Source organism: Procambarus clarkii, chromosome 3 (assembly GCF_040958095.1).
Source record: "Procambarus clarkii isolate CNS0578487 chromosome 3, FALCON_Pclarkii_2.0, whole genome shotgun sequence".
Taxonomy (NCBI): domain Eukaryota; kingdom Metazoa; phylum Arthropoda; class Malacostraca; order Decapoda; family Cambaridae; genus Procambarus; species Procambarus clarkii.
Genome location: NC_091152.1, coordinates 14984976 through 14987010, shown reverse-complemented (window position 1 = coordinate 14987010; position 2035 = coordinate 14984976).

Below are 2035 nucleotides of genomic sequence, written 5' to 3'. Positions count from 1 at the left end.
GTGCTCTTGCATCTTGATTTAATTAAGAGGATTTCTCCAAATGTCATCTTTGTTCAAGGTAAACTTAAAGAATTATTAACTGTAGAATGTATTACATTTATTATAATTTTATACAACGTTTCGAACCCACATGGTTCACTCTCAAGTGATGGGACTGTATGTTGTTGCATGTTTAGATTTAGCTACTCAGAACGAAATGTTCATGTAGCACGGGCTATAGTGAACCCGTAATTGAGTTATTCGCGATAATCTTGTTACTGTGATATTTGGGTCAAAGTTTTAAATGGAGGTGGTGTTTCCTCCTTTTTCCCCTGTTTCTTTTTCGCTTCTGTTTTAGCGCACTGGTTTTTTAGTCTTGTTTTTAATAACGTTATCTTGGTGGCGGATGTAGATGCAGAATGTTCACTAGTGTGTCCCATTCTTCAACTGCTTTTCTAGTCATTCTAGTCGCTGTGGAATTTGCATCTAATGCAGCTGCTGTCGTTGGATTAATGTTGAGTTTGATGCACAGGGCTTCAGTAGCTTCACATTCCAGTAATGCAATAGTGGCGCCTCTGCTTCTGTTCCACAGATATGACACTTTAATTATTAGATTTATTACCTCCCAGCGGCACTTATAAACAAGTCTGAGTCTAGCTGGAAGTATTTTCTTCTTGATTTGCTCCTTAATATGTGAAAAAACTTAGAAGTATTTTAAGCTGTATAACAGGTAAAGTAGTGGTAAATTTTGCCAGTGAGTCTGCCCTTCCATTACCATTTACGCCAATGTGACTTAATATCCAATTTAGGGTGATTGGCATCCCTAGATTATGTGCTTCTTTTCCTGTATGTAGGGTTTCTTTGATGAGTTGTATATTATCTTTGTGCTGGCTGGATAACAATGCCTGGAGCGAAGATTTAGAGTCGGTATGAATGACGACATCATGTAAATTATTCTCAAATCCATAATTTATTGCCTCCTTCAGGGCATACAATTCTGTTACCAATGTTGAGCATCCACTATTCATGCTCCAGTAAGCTTCATGGTTGGTAGTGTAAACTATTGCACCCAGCAGAACCTTTTTCTTGATCAACTGATCCGTCTGTGAAGATGTGAGTGGTTGTAGGTCTTGAGATGGTTTCCATTTGTTGTTCTATGACTGCTTTGAGCCTCTGTAAGTCACATGCTGATTTTTTAACTGGTAATCCTACAATGATTATATTTAGACTAGATTCTTTCCATTCCATGGAGGAGTCTGCTGAGAGTGTTGATATGGTCTTTCTTCCCCTTTGTTATTAATGGTTCATTTCAAGTCCACTTTCTCTAGAATCTTGACCAGATTATCCGTCCATGAACTTGTTCTATATTGAAGGTTTCTGTGAGGCGAATTTCCAATCTTCTTACATCTTGGGTTTCGTCTATTATACAAGTGTTTTTATTCAACATTTCTTTGATTTATTCAATCAAAGATAGCATACACAGATGATACACAAAGATACACATACATAAATAAAGATGATACACATACATAAATACACATACACATATACAAAGAAGTGTATGCTATCTTTGATTGAATAAATCAAAGAAATGTTGAATAAAAACACTTGTATAATAGACGAAACCCAAGATGTAAGATGATTACAAATTCTTGAAGCAATCCACATAAAAATGGAACAATCCACCATAAATACCCAAATTACGGAACTATTCACTCTACCCACCATGAGAGTAAGAACAAGACCTGAACACGAAGATGCCAACATAGAAGACACTGCTCAACATGCCTCGCCCACTACACCTGATTAATCTTTGTATGTGCTTCGTACCCTTTTTTCGCCTTATTCTTTTCACTCTTACGCCTTACTCTTCACCTATTTGTATTGGTCTGCACCTGACCTCCCTAATGGTATAAATGCAATATGCCTTGTACTGTCCCACCCTCTCTCTTGGGTGGCTTAATCTTAATCTTCTTCTGTCCCATCACTTGAGGATGAACCATGTAGGCTCGAAACGTTGTGTAAATTTATAATACGTGTAATACATTCTACAGTT